General features: G+C 43.9%; 1 long non-coding RNA gene across 1 annotated transcript in view; it reads left to right on the top strand.

The window, feature by feature from the left end:
• Window positions 1-18,277, top strand: part of LOC145538769 (uncharacterized) — a 44,949-nt gene that overhangs the window by 17,203 nt on the left and 9,469 nt on the right. The window contains exon 3 of the long non-coding RNA XR_014077236.1: window positions 5,566-5,842. This is a non-coding gene — a long non-coding RNA (uncharacterized LOC145538769). The remainder of the gene's footprint in view (window positions 1-5,565; window positions 5,843-18,277) is intronic.

Raw genomic sequence — 18,277 nt, 5'->3', positions numbered from 1 at the left:
AAAGGCAGTCCCGAGAGGCTGCAAAGGTGGGCAGCTGCTGGCCGTGGGGCAGGCCAGGAGTCCTGTGCCAGTGCTTCTCTGAGGACAAGAGAGCTGAGACACGAGGCCACAGTAGACTTTGTCCCACAGAAGCTGTGGGATAGAGCGGGGAGGAGATGCCTGTGCTGACGAGACAGCTCCTGAAGGCTTGAGTCAGGGAAGTTTGGAGGAGCTGCTTGGAGCGAGCAAGCAGAGGCGTTTTGCAGCAGTTGTAATGGTTGAGCTGATTGTTCTATCACATACTCAACTTCCAAAGCCTCATAAGAAAAAATCTTGCAAGGATACACCTCTCAAATCCTGTCCTCACATCTCAGGTCCAAGTCGGCACCCAATGTCAGCAGGACAGATTTTGCTATCACCAACTCACTGGCCATATGCCACAGTTTTCCTGACCTCCTTGGTCCACCCCTTCTACCAGAGCAAGACCATCCCTTCAAAGGGATGTTAGCTTCATGAAGGCTGGACATCTTTTTTTTTTTTTTCAGTATTTATTGGCTTTCCAAGTATTTGTGAATTGTCCAAGTCTGCTTACCATTTTTTGTCAGTTTCCTTGTGACATGCTTGTTTCTTCATGTTGATTTGTAAAGGGTTTTTTTTTTTTTTTAGAAGTTAGCAAGAAGAAACACTGATCTGTCATAACTGTTGCAAATATTCTTTTAGCTTTTCATTTCTAAACATTTCTGTAGCATTTTATGACATGCAGAATTTTGTGTTTTTATGAAGTGATAGCCAACATCTTTAGTGTTATGATTTGTATGGGACCAGTTGAATATCCACCTGTATTTTTGTAGTTCATTTAGGTTTTTATTTTACAAATTTACCTCTTCAAACAATCTGGAATGTATTTCGGTGTGAGGTAGAAAATTTAACGGTTTTGCACAGGTAGTTAGCTAGTAGTAGTTGTTGTTGTTCAGTGGCTCAGTCGTGTCTGGCTCTTTGTGACCCCATGGACTGCAGCACACCAGGCTTCCCTGTCCTTCATCATCTCCCAGAGTTTGCTCAAACTCATGTCCATTGAGTTAGTGATGCCATCCAATCATCTCATCCTCTGTCGTTCCCTTCTCCTCCTGCCTTCAATCTTTCCCAGCATCAGGGTCTTTTCCAATGAGTCAGCTCTTCGCAACAGGTGACCAAAATATTGGAGCTTCAGCTTCAGCAGTGTCAGCCATCAATTACTGAATAATCCATCCTTACTGATTTGTCAACAAGGTAGAGAATTTTATTTCCCCAAATGCCCATGCATTTTTCATTGATGTGAGAAAAAGTCTCCATTTCCAAAGAATTGCAATGTGTTTTGTCCATGGGGAGCAAGGGCTGTTAAGAAAGTGTAGAAATTCTAGGAGCTGTGGCCATCTCAGAGAAGTCTAGGTTGGGGGGCAGGTGAGAAGTCCTAGTGATCACTGAGGTAGTCCACTATGGTACATGGTAGAAGGGAAGAGAGAGGCCGAGGAAGAGAGCATGGACGCACTGAGGAATCTGTGTGGCTGACAGAAAGGAGAGATATTTGGTAGCTACTATGAGCATTGAACTTTGGGAAGGGGAAATACTTCTAGAGAAGATCTTTGGGAAGTTTTCTAAAGATGAAGTTGTTTAAGAAAATCTATAGTAAAATTTGTATCATTCTGCAAAATGTATTAAATGTACAGCATGGGATATATATTTGCATAACCTTTGGGATGGTACTTCATTTGCAGATACATTATTTATATATTATTTTTCCTAGGGTGTATCAAATTCTTAAATATTCTTGAATCTCATTCTGAGGTTTATATTCTGTTCTATCTTTGTACTAGTTCTTACCACTTGGAATAATACAGAAATTCTCATCATTTTTTCAGTTTCTCTAGTCCAACCTGTGAAGGGAATATGTCCATTGTGAATGATAAATAATCTAGTGTATGAGAGAATCTAACCCCTAGAAAAATGATGAAACTCTTAGCTGGAAAAGAATAGCTGGTTTGCCAGGTAAGAGAAGAGGAATTTTTTCTTCCTTGTTACCGTGTTGGTCTGAGTAGAACAGTAGTTGCTGTGGTGACAGAGATGCCTGGCTGTCAGCTCCATCAGGCCTCTTATAAGCATCTAAGGGTGGGAAGCAGGGTTTCTGCGAGCAAGGGGCAGAATACTGAACCCTGAAAAGCAAAGGAATGACGATGGGATGGCAATACAGACACAAGTCTCAGGGAAATCACCTGGGGCTGAAATCTGGGACAAGGAAGGAAAAGTTGTATCTTTTTATTACCGTCAATATAAGACTCAAAGAATGACCCTCCATATGGACTTAGAATGTTTGAATCTGGTGTTTCCTATTATTTCTTTTATTTTAGACTCTCATTTTGCAAAGGACTTTTATTAGGCAATCTTTGAAAATATTCAAAGTCAATTTAAAATCTGAGTTTAAGAAAAAGTATTACAGTAGTAAATGTTAAAAAAAGTTCAATAAAATTGCAACAAGCACTCTTTTTATGCTATTGAATATCAAAAGCATCATCATATTTTTTGTGGGACAGGAGGCATATGTTATTTTATTGTATAGATAGTCAATGATTTACTGAACACGCCCTCCAATTACAAATAATTGATTTTTTCTAATGTTTGTTATTTCAAACAGAGCCAGATTAAACATTTTTGTTTACAAATTAAATCATATGAATCACAAGCTTTAAAACTAGTGTTGGCTCCCTGTTGCCCTTGGGATAATATATCCTCTTAAATATGGCATGTGAAGCTCTTTACAACCCAGCCCCAGGGCTTCCCAGATGGTGAAGTGGTAAAGAATCTGGCCAATGCAGGAGATGAAGAAGATGGGGGTTCGATCCCTGAGTCGGGAAGATCCCCTGGAGAAGGAAACGGCAACCCACTCCAGTGTTCTTGCCTGGGAAATCCCATCGACAGAGGAGCCTGGTGGGCTACGGTCCATGGCGTTGCAAACAGTTAGACACAACTGAGTGACTGTGTGTGCGTGCATGCAGTCTACTTAGGAGTCTCCTCTGAAGCCAGCTCCACGCCTCCAGGTCCTCAAGACTCAGTTCAAGCATCTCTTCCTTTGTAAAACCTTTCCCATCCTTCTCCAGATCAAGTGACATTTCCTTGCTCTGAGAAATTACAGCATTTTATTCCCATGTCTATGAAAACAAGCATCATAATGATTTCTCAGGATAGCTGTCTTTTGCCGTTGAGTTGGGGTTCTGAGGTTGTAAGTGTTTTCTTTCCTATGGTATATCCAGCCTAGTGCCTGCCTCCTGCTGTAGCGTCTGACAGAAAACTGTTGCTCAAGAAATGTTGAGAGAATGTTTGATTATTTGGTGGAATTTTGTTGAATCACTGATACTTTTAAGTTTAAATTATTTCTTGGGCTTGAAATGATGGGATGTCATGCACTTTTCAAAAAGTCAGTAGACAGAAAGGACAAGGTTACAAAAATCCTCTGTAGAGTTCTCTGCCCTGGGATGCGGTAATAATCCCCTCACAGATGCCATTTCCAAGATTCCCTAGCCATGGCTTGGTGGGTCTAGAACTGGAGGTATGAGAGGGTGTGCCAGAAGGGAAAGGAAAGAACAGAAGCCTTTCTATGAGATCAGTCCAAGATTCACCCCTGAACAGTTTCCTAGATAGCAGAATCCAAAGTCTAGGCTCTCTAGGTAATGGCTAGGCTTTCTAGAATGGCTCTCTAGGTAATCCCTTTCTGAGCCTTGGAATGTCACTTGGAAGAAGGATTACCTGGTGGGAGGAGAGCAGCACTTGGGAGCACTGAATTAGGAATGGAAATGTTTTTAAGAAATTGGAAACATGGATAGGCAAGGACCTTCAAGTCCAGCAGAGCACCTGGTCAACCAGACCACAAGGTCAAACCTTCAAAAACGTGGCTATGAATTGAAGAATTTGCCTCTCAATAACCTGAGTTCAATGACTTCAGAACTTTGAGGTGATCCATAATAAGAAATGTGTTTTACACTGTTAGCCAACACAAGCGTATAGAAGTAGGCATGACTAAACAACACTCTCATATTTGTTTTAATGTATGCAGCATATTTTGATATTTTAAATTCTATTTCACTGTTTTTCGCTTGTTTGTTTAATGCTAGTCATGAGCCATTGCATTGATTTTAGGACCTGCAGTATGAAAATCACTACCCAAGGATAGCTGAAGAAAGGAAGTGAAGTGAAGTGGTATTAAGTTGTTCAGTTGTGTCTGATTCTTTGCAACCCCACAAACTATAGCCCGCCAGGCTTTTCTGTCCATGGGGTTCTCCAGACAAGAATACTGGAGTGGATTGCCATTCCCTTCTCCAGAGGATCTTTCTGACCCAGGGATCGAACCCAGGTCTCCTGCATTACAGGCAGACTCTTTACCATTTGAGCTACAGGGAAGAAAGGAGAGTATCTTAATTTCTTGAAATTAGGAGAGGGATGCTTAGATGCCCAAAGTGAGGTTCTTACCCAGGAGGATTGTTGTGTGTCCCATCACCATTCATCTTAAGTAGGTGATGAAGGCTTGGAGTCCTCAATTTTGTTAGGGAAACACCAGCCATTACCTGTTAAGTATTAATTTTGTGTTGGGAAGAGACAAAGAGATTAAAAGGGAGCTAGTGAGCATGCAAGTGTGTGCTTGAGAAGTAGAAAGGCCATTTCAAAATGTGCCTTTGCCCTTGGGCAATCATGTGCGGACTGGCTAATGCTGCAAGAAGAAGACGTAAAAGACACAGCAGAATGTTCAAAGAGACTTTTTGGAAAAAAAAGTACTCATCCTTACCTTTTGGGGAACGACACAAAATCAGAGTCTACTAACTGAATTAATCTGGAGATTGAAGCTCATTCTTGGCCTAGAGAAGTGAAAGGCTTATAGGTAAGAGCTAAGCAGACAGCACGAACTTTTTAATAATGTGAAGTTCACAAATATTTTTTCTCCCACTCTTGGGAAAGTAGAAGGAAATAAATTAGAGGCACATGCCAGGACCTTCAACCTTCCTGCCTCCCACCAACTTCTAGAACAACTAAACATCAAGCCTCCCTTAGTGGTTTCCTCTTTGTGTGAACGTGCATGAGTGATGGGAAAGAGATATACTTGAGGCCAGTACATTTTTAACTCCCTGGGAGGTATTTTTTATCTAAACATGCCTTCATTTGGGCCTTCAAAGATGAAATAATGAAGCAACTTTCACTGAGTGCCATATCTTATTCTATCATCGACTTTTTATAGACTTGAGCACTTACATCAATTAACACCTTTTAACTCAGGACAAACTCCTCCTCTGGGAACAGTTCTATCCTAAAGAAAATGCAGATACGGGAGTTGTACTGTCGTTCTGGGCTTAAATGCTATCCTCCACTCAAAACAGCAACCATAGAATTTGCTGTGGGGAGAGAATATGCCACTCCCAGGGGCAAGGGTGAAAAAAAAAAATTTTTTTTTTACATTAAGGGTTATTTCTTTTTGAAACCCCAATTCTACCACATGGCAGAAGTTTAACCTTAATAAATTCAGAATAAATCCCTTTGAGCATTTTATGTCTCCCATTTCTCTCCTAGATTGCACCTTATGTCCTGGACGCCTGACATTTGCCACGGTGGTCATATCCTGCCATCCCCTGAGGTGTGGACATGCCTGCCTGCCCCTGGCTCACGGACCTCACTGCCAGCCCTACCACATGCCCTCAGCTGAACGATGAGTCCTTGGAGGTCTGTTGTGTCCCACTCTCTCCCACATCTGTTCCTTTTCGGTGTTATGGGAATATTCAACTACTCTCCACTGAAGTGGAAATTCTCATGAGATCCCAGGAAAACATACTTGAAGCTCCAGGATGTGGTATGCTAACAGTCTGATTTCCTTGAAAATATGTGAAATGTAATAAGCAAGGAATATACTACTTTCTTAGGCACTACGTCAGTGCGGTTACCTCGGGACAACAAGGGCCTTAGGACAAGGAAATCACTGTGCTGAGTGTCTTCTCCCGCCCCTCCTGCACCCCTTCCACCTTCTCCACATGCTCTGTGTGCCCTGGGAGACTCTACAGAATCTTCATGTGGGCCTCTCTGCCCTCTGGCTCCAGCATGGTGCAGCCAGAGCGAGGCCCTGGCAGTAGATCAAAGAGCAGGAGGAGGAGGGAAGGGGGTGTTGAGTTTCCTGGCTCCTTTCCTTCTGAGTCACAGGTGAGCAGAGACTGTATTCCTTTCCCCAAAGCCATGGGGCTGTTGGGTGGTCATCTCCTGCGGACACAGACACAGTGATGGTACAGCTGTCTCTGAGCTCCAGAAACCACTCCCTACCCTGCCCTTTCGGCCTAGAGATGGTCATGGCCCCCCAGCGCATCACCATCCTTTGTTGGCTTCTCTATGCCCTACCCTCTCACTACTTTGTAAATAGTTCCTTCACTGAACTCTCTCTACTTATCCTGCTTGCCTTTGCCATCTGTTTTCTGCTGGGACCTGACTGAATCAGTTAGTTTTTCAGATATTAACCAGTAGGAATACCCTTCTGCCTCTAGTTATAGAGTAAAATTTCTTGGATCTGGAGTGAGACAGTTATAATGTGCAACAGAGAGGCTGTTCACACTCTACGGTATTTTACCCACCACATCCATCACTGTGGCTTCCATATTTGCAGCTTTTTCAAAAGGGACCACCTTGCTCTCAGTCCTTGATGAAGAGGCACCTTTAGGTGTTTCTTTCCCCGCGTCTTTGCCCTGCCCACTACCCTCTTGTCCCCATCTCTCTCCTCAAAGCTCAAAGTCCTCACACCTGGGCCAAGGACAGTAAGTTTATAGGTTGGCCAGCAACCTGTGCCATCTTATTTGAAAAGATGAACGAGACTTATCAGTGCCTTCCTTCCAAAAGAAGTGAATCATAAAAAGTTAAAGGAAGAAAATGATTAGTAGCTGTGCTTGAAGTGGAAAAGTGAACAGAGAGTCATCAGACAGAATCACGTTGACAGGTAAAGGAGGCCACCAGGGTCCTGCCAAGTGCGGGTTGTAAGGAAAGTTGGGGCTGTGATAAGCTGATGCTAGAAGGGAGAGGGAAGCTACATATACTAGAAGAAGATGATGCTCATGGGGGAAGTTGGAGGAAACAGTGACTGCACTGATCCAGGCAATAGCAGGACCCTTCAGAACAGAGCCTTCTGAGCGTCCCAGAATGTTTATTTAGAAGAAGCAGGGGTGGTCCTCTGGACTGCATCTCATGAAGCCTGAGTTTGCCTTGTAAGAGTATTGTTTTTACCTAGAGGTTATGTGTCTTTAGGGGAGCTTGAGAGGAGCTGATGGGCTTTCTGGTGGGCCTTGGGGATGGTCCCTGAGAACCTCCAATTCTTCATGCTCCCACAGCTTTGGATCCTGTCTGAACATCTATCCTTGTCCCAGGGTTCCTGGGAGATTGCCGAGCAGGGTCGTTAAGAGCAAGGTCTCTGGAGCCAGCCTGTCTGGTTTCTATCCCAAATTTGCCACTTATTAGCTACGTGGCCTCTGGGCAAACGGCTAACTTCTCTGTCTCTGTTTTCTCATCTGTAAAATGAGGATAATAATTGTACCCCTCTCACAAGGTCATTGCCAGTGTTAAATGAGTTAATAGGTAGAACAGTGGTTGACACATGGTGTTTCCTAAAATTGTTATTCATGTTTCTTTCACAACCGAGCAGACCCCCTTTGCTCTGTGTGAGTGGTGGTGGCAGAGGTGGGGGTGCAGTGGGTGGTGGTGGAGCAAAGAGGCTTCAGCATCAGCCCTCCAGGTTCATACCTCCTTTACCAGCTACAGGACTCTGAAACTTACCACATTTTCAGTTTACCCACCTGTGAAAGTGGAATAATAATCCTAATACCCACCTTGAAAAGTTGTTGCAGGGGTGCATTGTACATGCATGGGCAGGACTGAGCAGTGTCCCATCACAGTAAACACTGAGGAAAACTGAAGTGTTATTACTACTCAGGTTAGTGTATGTGAACCTCTTTCCTAATGCAGGCTATCTAAAACAGGACTTTTTCATTTACCTAGAGCTCTGTACTCTAGGTAAAGCCCTGTACTCTGGGTGAAATACTCTAGGGCTTCCCTGGTGGCGCAGGTGGTAAAGAATCTGCTTGCAATGCAGAAGACCCTGGTTCAATCCCTGGGTCGGGAGACTGAACTAGGGATTCCCTGGAGAAGGGAATGGCAATCTACTCCAGTATTCTTGCCTGGGGAATTCCATGGATAGAAGAGCCTAGCAGACTATAGTCCACAGGGTTGCAAAGAGTCAGACACAATTGAGTGACTAACACTTTTCTTTCTGTACTCTAAGATGCATCTTCATCTTTGCACTGGTTCTAATGGTGAGCTTACACTCATACCTACCCTCCAAAATTCAGAAAACTTATCTAAGATATCGTTGATTTCAATTTCTAGATATTTTCAAACTCTAAAGCAAAGGAATATATTGATTGGAACCTAGAGTTGAATACATGTATTCTTGGCCAGCTTATTGAACATCTGTGGGCCTTGATCTAGGAACTAGTATCATAAAGATGAATAAGATCTTACCCCTGACCATAAGGAACGTATAGTTTAGGGAGAGAAATGGGCATGTGAGCAGTAGGTCCCCTACAATGTGATGCTTTCTCTGGAAGAGAAACTCTCAGAGGGGCAGTGATACTTCAGAGGAGAGAGCGATTAACTCTGCCCACAGACAGAGGTGGGAGCAGCTCCAGGCTTTGATATATCACATTTGAATTGCGTCTTGAAGGATGCATGGGAATTCAGCAGGGAGAATAAGAGAGTGGAAAGGTAGGTAATGCACTACAGGAGAAGGAATAATGTTTTCCCAGACCTGAAGCTGTTTGGAAAGAGGTAGGGGGAGAGACAGAATTGGGAGGGAGAGGAGATGAAGTTGGGTCAGAACCAGATGGAGAAGGGCCTCGTAGGCACTGCAAAGAAATGTGGACTCCATTTGCAAGCAGTGGAGGTGTGGGGTGGGGGTGTCAGCTTTTAAGGAAAACATGGCCACTTCCTTGTTTCACTCTGGCAGAGACTGGAGCAGGAGAGGAAGGTAAGAAAAGTAGGTATGTATGGTTACCGCATGCTCAGTCGTGTCCAATTCTTTGTGACCCTTTGGACTGTAGCCATCCAGGCTCCTCTGTCCGTGGGATTCTCCAGACAAGAATACTGGAGTGGGTTGCCATTTCCTCCTCCAGGGGACTGACCCAGGGATCGAACCCATGTCTCCCTTGACTCCTGTATTGCAGGTGGATTCTTTACCACTGAGCCATCGGGGAAGTAAAGTAGGAACGGTGTGCAAAAAGACCCAGTCCCAGGACACCTGAAGTGCATATGTAGAGAAGCACAGAACTTTTTAAAGGCATGTTTGGAAGCCAATCAAATGTGAACTCTGTGTCTCTTGTGACTAAGAATCCTCCTTGGACAGGTAGAGTTAAGGGAAGTGTTTTCAGGAGGAAGAGAGAGAAGGGTGGGTTGAAGTCTTCTTTCCACAGCCTTTCTTGGGTCAGAAACACGATTACCACTTGTGATTTCCAAACACCCTGCAAGCAGGTGATGATTAACCCAATCCAAGTTCAAAGACACCCACCACAACAGCAGTAAGACAAACTCTTGGGTTTCCTTTCTCAACTTCAGGCTTTCGGCTACTGGATGCAAATCTTTTTTTACTGTCCCTGTTAAGACCATTTCTTATGAGTTGATGGGTGAGCTGAGGTCTGGGCAGCCATGGCGGCAGGGCGGGGGAGCTCTGGGGCAGAAAGGAAAGCCATGAGAAGGCAGGTCTGCTGGGCTTCCACAAAGTCAGAAGAAGCATGGAGCGGCATGTTTGTTGGTAGAAGGTGGTCTCAGCTGGGTTCTGTTCCCTCTGCTTGGGTTCATGAGGAACCCTGCAAAAGGGACCTGCAGTTAGCATCCAGTGACTCTGGTCGGTGAACACAATTAAATTCCAGAGGAAGGGGTGACATCCCTCGGGCCCCTGCCCGGGTGCAGAGTTTGACTGGATTTCCAACCATAAGAAGGGCTCCCAGGTGCTGTCTAGAGGAACTTAGACATGCTCACTCCTTTTTTCCTTTATTCTTCAAATACGCTATAGGAAACACCACACAAATTAAAAAAAAAAAAAAACATGAACCATACTTTACTTTTGTGATGAGCTCTTTACAAAGTCAGATACTAGCAGCTCTTTTTGCCCTGGCAATCCAATTTCAAGAGACCCAGAGGCCCTTAGGACTTTTTTTTTTTCTTTTTCATGCATCTATACACCAGTTATACATCTAAGACCTACCAGGTCACTTTGTAATTCCTGAGTTGCAGACAGCCTTTTCAAATTGGAAACAGCGTACAACCAGCAAAATGGACCCCACATTCAGCTTTGGACCTCTCCCCGAGGTCCCACATCGGTACCACACACACACATCTGCGTCCCCATATTACAGCTGCATCAACAGAGGCTCGCGGTTAAGGGATGGCCCAGGATCGCCCAGTGAGGCCCCATCTGAGCCAAGAATAAGATCTGGGCCTCATGACTCTCGCTCTATTCCCTTAATGCTCTCTGCCCTTATAAGGTGATTAAATGGTTCTTTTTTCTCCTGAAAAAGCGAGTGGGGGGGAGTGGTGGGAAGTGGGGAGGGGGAGAGTAAAAGGGGCAAAATTAATTTGAATGCAACTATTTTGCTCAAGTCTCAGAACACTGTAGTTCTTTTATTCGTTTGGAAGAAGTGGGTATACAGAACAGCTTTGTTTTTCAATTCATTAACTTCCACAGAAAAAGGCCATCCTTTCTGTTTATACTAAAGGAACTGGATGTCGGAGCCATCGCCATGTGTGTGGTGTAAATAAGAAAGGCCACCAATGGAGATCCGCCCCTTTCATGATGAGAAAATAAAAGTTAGTTACTTGGGTTCCAGGGGAAGTTTCTTACTTACCAGATGTCAGCCTTTATTTTTTGTTTTCAAGAAGTAGGTAAAATAACTGTGGTTTTAAAATTCATTCCCTTTAATTTTTTAGAGCCCCGGTGACTTCTAAAGCACTTTTATAGACATAAATACTTTAATGGAAGAGGAAGGCATCCAGGAAATGCACCGTAGATGAGAGACATCCAGGGAACAAAGTACTCCGGGTGATCATGGGATAATTATGTTCTGCAGCCTTGAGCGCAGAGCTGGGTGTCAGTAATTCCTCTACCAAGATAACCAGGCCCCCAAGGAGTTCTGCTAATGCTGTTGCAACATTTCGATGATAAAGGAATCTGATATTTTTGTATGTCTGTTGCAAGAAGATAAATCTAGGTGTGCACATTGACCAGGGGTGACAAGACAATATTGATAACAAATCTGGACTCTTCACACGTTCCATCTGTACCATTTGCTTCAGTTCACGTTCTTTAGCACTTTTGCCCCAAACTGCAATTCTTGACAAGGCTCACAGTGAATGTGGTGGCGTTGCTCATTTCATAGGTCCAGACTCTCTAAAAACAAAACTCTCAACTACACTGTGTTTATTATTCAGTTATACTTGCATGATTAAAATATAAAGCAAAGAAAACATTTTAGTAATGTCAGTGCTGACCTTTGAACTTGTGCTTTGCTCCATCAGTGTTGTTTGATTTACAAGGAAGTGACAGTTTGTCTCTGTCTTAAGCTTATAATTTTAACCCAAGTCCAGAAATGACCTCAAGACACAGGCCAACTTCTTGCGATCAGTGGTGGGTCAGGGACTCAGAGAAACAGCTTATTTCCAAACAGCAACACAGGCAGCTTTGATGGGCCTAACCTTACAGGCTGGAAGTTCGAGACTGCCACAGTTGATTACAGTTTGGAATAAATCCATCAGTCACCTGAGCACCAAGATAGCATACCACCTAGATGGGTGTGAACCTAAGGAATGAATCTCCTCCCTTCATGTCTTAACAATTCTACTCCCTACACTCTGTCATTTCCAGTCTTGCCCTGGTGGCTCTGAGCCAACCAGATGCTGATCAGATGACGTGGACCCTTGTTAAGGTGTGCATGTATGTGTGTTTGTTAGTCACTCAGTCGTGTCCAACTCTTTGTGACCCCATGAACTGTAGCCTGCCAGGTTCCTCTGACCGTGGAATTCTCCAGGCAAGACTACTGGAGTGGATTGCCACTCCCTTCACCAGAGGATCTTCCCGACCCAGGGATCGAACCCTGGTCTCCTGCATCACAGGCAGATTCTTTACCATTTGAGCTACAGGAAAGACTTTTTAAGGTGGTTAAGGGACAAATGCTAGAAAAACCTGGCTGGGGAAGCCCATCTTATTGTTTTGTGATTCTTCACCTTGATCCCAGACAGGAAGATTGAAGCCTCATTGGCAGCCAGCATCCCTTGTTCCCTAAGGACTGAGGCTTTGACAGTTAATACCCCCAAGAACAGAGTCTCTTGGCCAGTGGTGCTCAGCATTAACCATTGTACCCAGAAAGCACCCCTGTGCCCACCCCCCACAGCCAGTCCTTACCAAGACCCCTCTGTTCTACCTCTGCTCTCTGTCCCCATCCACAGTCTGCCTCTTGCACTGGGAACCTCCTCTCCCTCCCATTCTACAGCCAGCCGACCCCATGCAGCAGGCAGCCAGAAGGACCCTTCTGAAACATAAATCAGATGGAGCCAGCTCTCCAATTAGAATCTTTGAATGACTTCCTGTCATACCTAAAAAAATTTGCAACATGACTTCTAAGGCGCCTGATATTCTGAGTCCTCCCCAGCTTCCCAGCTCAGCTACAGGCCTCTCTCCCTTGACTTTACGCCAGGTCTACAATGCTGACCTGTATTCAGCTGCTGGACCATGGCAGAGCCCAGCTCTCCAGAATGCCTGGATTTGCATACACTGTGCTCTCTGCTAGGAAGGCTCTTCCTACTATTTCTATGCTTGGATGACATCTACCCATCAATCAAGTTCCAGCTGAGAGTCTCTTTTCAAGAGCAGTATTTTTTAAACACTCCCTGCTCTTTCAAACAGATTTTTATCAACTCCAGTAGTTCTTTATCTCTTTCATAATACTTCTCACAGCTAATCATTTATATTTTTGAATCATTATTAGATTAATACCTGTCTCTCCCTATGGGTCCCATGGAGAAGGAAATGGTACCCCACTCCAGTTTTCTTGCCTCGAAAATCCCATGGACAAAGGAGCCTGGTGGGCTACAGTCCATGGGGTTATAAAGAGTCAGACACAACTGAGCAACTGAGCACACCCCCTATGGGTAGATGCTTTTCAATATCTATCATCCTCTAAAAAAAAAAGAACCCCAACTTTTATCTGGGCACTTTGTTATTGTTGTTGTCTAGTCACTAAGTTGTGTCTGACTCTTTTGTGATCTCATGGACTGTAGCCCACCAGCCTCCTCTGTCTACATTGTTACCCACCTAAATAGTCTACATTTCCCACTCTCCAATGTAGCTAGATGTGGGCGGGTAACTAAGTTCTGGTCAGTGACATGTACCCTTCTCCTTCTATCTTCATTTTTGCTGATCAAAATGCAGATGTGATGGCTGAAGCTTGGGTAGCAACTTTGGACCATGACCAGGCTTAGAAAGTTGCAACAGAAAGATAGGAGCCTGGGTCCCTGAGGATACCAAAATGACTTCCATACTAGCCCCATCTTGTCAAATTTCAATCTCCTTCAATTTGATAGAAATAAATTTCCATTTTGTTTAAGCTATTTTTCTTGTTATTGATCTGTATTGAATGAATATTTACAGAAAAATGAATGCAGCTTACTTTAAATAAGAGAAGAGTGAGTACATCTCATATCTTCTCTGGGGAAAGGAGGGAGAGTACAGGCAAGGTACAGGTCTTCAGTTTTGTGTCTTTCATGTGACATGAATTTTGAATCTGTTTATCATCTTTTCATAGTTTCACATATCTTTGGCAATGGTTTCTCTTCTTTGATTTTTCTCTTCAATCTTTTCAAAGATTGAAGGCAGGAGGAGAAGGGGATGACAGAGGATGAGATGGTTGGATGGCATCACCAATTCAATGGACATGAAATTTGAGTAAGCTCCGGGAGTTGGTGATGGACAGGGAGGCCTGGCGTGCTGCAGTTCATGGGGTCGCAAAGAGTCAGACATGACTGAGCGACGGAACTGAACTGAACTGAACTGAACTGAACCCTGCTTGCAGATTAGGTCACAAAATTTAAAAAGCCAGCTTTTAAAAATTCACATGAATTAAGATACTCACATCTATGTTATATGTGAGTATGCTTCAAATATAGCTTCACCACATGAAGAAGTGAATTTGCAAACAGAACACCTCATGTGTGATGTGCCCTGTAGATCACACATCTCCATAAGATCCTCACAACCCAGTGAGGAGACTGGAGTCTACAAGTTCATGTTGGCTCAGAAACAAATGCTTAAGGTAAATCTGAAGTCAGTATAACAGAGTGCCACACACAGGCTTCTTAAATTAATTCCTGAAACCAATAAAAAAAAAAAAAGATCTAATGTTCTAGATGTTTACATACAATACTGGTTAGCAAACTGTGACCTGTATGACCTGTGGACCAAACCCAGGCAGCTCCCTATATGTGTAAAGAAATTTTTTTGGAACTCAGTCACACCCACTCGCTCATGTATTATCTGTGGCTTCTTTCAGATTTTAATACGAAGAACTGCAGCTGAGACCACATGGCCCACAAAGCCAAAAATATTGCTACCTGGCTTGTCAGAGGAAAACTTGCTGATCTCCAGCTTATGTGATAGGGACACATCTTTCTCAGCCACTTTTTTTTTTTTTCAATTGCTCTAACTGTGAAAAACTAGAACGTCCTCTAGGAAGTCCACCTCATTTTTCCAAATGAGCTTCTGAGGTCCTACCAGTCCGTCTTTGGCACTTTTGGATTTTTGAGCTCTGCTCTGTGGGGGCCTCCGCTTTTGCTGCATGTGGTGCCTCTCTAGTGCCTCTGTGCAAAGACACAGGCAAGTTGGTTTCAGCATTTCTGAGGCTGGGTGCTCACCATCTACACTCCACAGTGAGGGGCTTCTCCCTGTGTCTCCTTAGGACCACGTCACTCCTTCCCACCGGCTCCCCATGAAGGTGGAAGTTCTTTGCTGAGGTGTGGTGGCTCAGATGGTAAAGAATCTGCCCAAAATGCAGGAGTACCGAGTTTGAGTCCTGGATCGGAATGATCCCCTGGAGAAGGAAATGGCAACCCACTCCAGGATTCCTGCCTGGAGAATCCCAGGGACAGAGTAGCCTGGGGGCTACAGTCCATGGGGTCGCAAAGAGTCGGACATGACCGAGTGACTGACACTTTCACTTTTAAGTTGCGTGCACCCCCTGAGGGTGCCCTCAGGGACAGAGTCCCTCTCCAGCCACAAGGCTCCTCTCTTCCCTGTGGAGACCCCAAGTGCCAGCACCCCAGACCGGGGAGGATCCTGTGGACCCTCTTCTTTCCCATGGTATTCCGTCTCCTCATTCTCAACACACACTTCCTGTGAACTCTTCCCACAGCTGGTGTCCTCCTTCCTGTTCCCTCTTCAGGGAAGCGGGGTGAGTTCTGGCCCCAGTGCCTGAGGCTGGGGTTTGGGGTGGAGAGAGTTCCACTGCAGCCTGTAACTATTCATCTCCTAAAGTATCTGAATCAGACACACCTCATCACCATAAAGTTTAATTTCCTTCTAAGTGTGTCCACCCCACACACCAATACAAATTAGTGTTAATAAGATACTTGTATTTCTCTCTTCAGCGCATCTTTCAAGTAGCACCTTCGTATCCTAAGGAAATATTTTCTCCTTCCTGTCCTGAGATACTAAGTGTCCCCACAGTAACTGGAAACCAGAGGAAGCTTTACATCTCCCAGGTCCCTCCTGCCACAGGGATCTACCCTCTTCTTTAAGGTAGCTTGAGTTTGTCCTTCCGCAGAAACTACTCTTTGTCTTTTGTTGGATGAAGAGGCTGCTGTATGAAGTGAAAGGGTAGCACTGGCACCCCTGAAAGTTTTCATTTGGCGCATTTCTTTTGAGCCTTCATTTCTGGGAAAGGTTTGCAGCAAGCCTTCCCAGGTTTCAGGGGAGAACAGCCTTATTATACCTCCCTCTTCTGAAGTCCACTCTTCACAGGTTTTTTCCCCCAGTCATTAGCCAGTCTCCTTGACCTCAACAGATGCCCCTGGCAGAAATGCAGAAGCCAAGTTTATAGACCAGTTGGCATTTAAAGACTCTGGAATTACTACTGAGCATGAAGGAAAATAACAACAACAATAATAAAGCAGATGACATTTGTTAATTGCTTACCATGTCCAGCTTTATGTATATTCCATCACTTGGCCTGCAAAACAACTTCATGGTGTAGGAGCTAGTATCATCTCTACTTTACAGAAGCATTGAGATTAAACAGTCTTCCAAGATTGACTCAAATATGAGCAATCTGACTATAGATTTCATGTGTAACCCCTTGCACTGCTCTTGCCTTCAGAGTCCCATAACCACCTCCTGCTGCCAGCAAATAATTAAGCATCTTTCCCAAACAGTTCTTTAGTAGCACACTTCAAAAGCCTTTGACCTGGAAGTTCTATCCCTTGGAACTTTTCCAAACTAAATAATGAAATGTAAGGGCAAATAGGTCTGTATAGCAATGTTTGTAAACATTTTTATTAGTGTGAAAAATTAGGAACAACCTGGATATCCAACAATAGAGACTTAATTAAATAAATTGTGGAATATTTATGATAGATTACAGCAAAACCATTAGCAATTTTAGAGTAAAAAATAGTTATGGAAAAGGGAAAATATTTACATCGTGAAGTGAAAGCATTAGATTATAAAACAGTATTCCATAATTATAGGAGAATGTGCATGTAAATATTTTTAAAATCCCTGGAATATCTCCAAAAACTGTTAATAGTGGTTATCCCTGAGTGATGGTATTTTAGTACTATTTTTTAAAATAAAACTCTGTGTTTCCCAAGTTTTCTGAACTATAATTGGAAAAAAATATCTACAGCTTTTTTTTAAATTTGTCTACATAAAGATCCATTCACAAGTTTCTCACACCAAAAGAGATTTGTTATATCACTCAATTTTACTCCCTTTGAGTTACTGAATTGAGTGGAAGATGAGACTCTGGATTCTATGTAAGCAATTTTCTTTTTTTCTCAGCTCTAAAAAAACCCAACATAGATTTCTTATTGGTTAAAATAACTTTATAGTTGGGACTGAAGAATATATTGGGGCTTCCCAGAAGGTGCTAGTGGTAAAGAACCTGCCTGCCAATGCAGGAGACACAGGAGACGTGGGTTCTATCCCTGGGTTAGGAAGATCCCCTGAAGAAGGACATGGCAACCCACTCCAGTATTCTTGCCTAGAGAATCCCATGGACAGAGGAGCCTGGCAGGCTACAGTCCACAAAGTTTCAAAGAGCTGGGCATGACTAAAGAGACTTAGCACGCATGCATTGAAGAATAAAATCAAATAGCCTTCAACACCAAAGACATATGATGTGCCCTATTCTATTCTCGGAGAAGGCAATGGCACCCCACTCCAGTACTCTTGCCTGGAAAATCCCATGGACGGAGGAGCCTGGTGGGCTACAGTCCATGGGGTCGCTAAGAGTCGGATGACTGAGCAACTTCACTTTCACTTTTCCCTTTCATGCACTGGAGAAGGAAACGGCAACCCACTCCAGTGTTCTTGCCTGGAGAATCCCAGGGACGGCGGAGCCTGGTGGGCTGCCGTCTATGGGGTCGCACAGAGTCGGACACGACCGAAGCGACTTAGCAGTAGCAGCATTCTATTCTGGTCTAGCTGAACCAGAATCAGACTAGTTTAACTCATTTATATAAAATGTAATATACACAAAAGAGAAAATTTTCAGAAGAAATAAGCATTCAACGGTTTGCTGTGCTTCTGTTTCTTTACTGAGTATTTCATAGATAGATATTAATGCCACCAGGCTAGATTTCGTTAGGAAAAGCTATAACAAATATTTGGGAAGGAGCCCTTCAAGATGATTGAGCTCAAGCTACAGCTGGCAGAAAAGGGAAGAGGAGGTGGAGGGAATCAGGTGGGTAAGGAGGAGGGGGAAGGAGGAGGAAGAGAGAGGAGAAGGAGGAGGAGAGGATAAGAAGAAATATGGACCCAGCCTGGATGAGACATAATCTCCATTTCCTTCAAGAGAGCTGGATTGAGGCGATGTTCCATCTTGAGTGTAAGCTTTTCCCAACAGCCTGTACTCTAGCCCCAACAGCATGGACATCACCTGGGAAATGACGGCAATAGAGGAATCTCACCTCCCTCCTGCCCCCTCCTCCAACCTGG

Source organism: Giraffa tippelskirchi, chromosome 1, assembly GCF_054371585.1.
Source record: "Giraffa tippelskirchi isolate mGirTip1 chromosome 1, T2T-mGirTip1v1.2.pri, whole genome shotgun sequence".
NCBI lineage: Eukaryota > Metazoa > Chordata > Mammalia > Artiodactyla > Giraffidae > Giraffa > Giraffa tippelskirchi.
Note: the sequence above shows the minus strand (reverse complement) of the source record. Positions and strands in the feature narration are given on the sequence as shown.